The following is a 512-nucleotide window of genomic DNA, read 5'->3' as shown; positions in this document are numbered from 1 at the left end:
CGGCGCCGGGGCGATGGCGCCATCGGGGCGCGTGGGGCGGCGGCGGCGGCGGCGTGCGGTGCGCACGGACCAGCCCGGCGCGGGCGGCCGGGACTCAGGCTGCGCGCCGGCTCCGCGCTCCCCACGCGGGCTCGGCGCGCCTCCCGGGCAGCCCCATCCCCCGCCGGTGGCGGCGGCGGCCCCGCGCGCGGCTCGGCTCAGGCGGGACCCGAAGCGCGGCTCCCGGCGGCGGCTGCGGCGTGGTCCCGTCCGGGCGGGTCCTGCGGGACAAGACGGGGAGATGGTCACGGGGTGGGGCGACTGGGAGGCGGGCGGCGGGAGGGGAGGGAGCGCGCAGCCCTCGAGGAGCGAGGCTGGGGCCGGGAGGGGCGCGGAGCCCGCTCCCGAGACGGGGCCCCGAGGCCCCGGGCGCACGGGCCGCCCGCTCCCCGGCCGCCAGCCCCGCGGCGCGCCCGCGCCGCCGCCGCCGCCGCCGCCTCCGCCAGCTCCCCGGGACGGAGCGGGCGGCGCCT

This window comes from Aethalodelphis obliquidens, unplaced genomic scaffold (assembly GCF_003676395.1).
Source record: "Aethalodelphis obliquidens isolate GAN/ISIS:26980383/991018 unplaced genomic scaffold, ASM367639v1 scaffold38, whole genome shotgun sequence".
In the NCBI taxonomy this organism is placed as follows: domain Eukaryota; kingdom Metazoa; phylum Chordata; class Mammalia; order Artiodactyla; family Delphinidae; genus Aethalodelphis; species Aethalodelphis obliquidens.
This window is presented reverse-complemented; position numbering follows the sequence as displayed.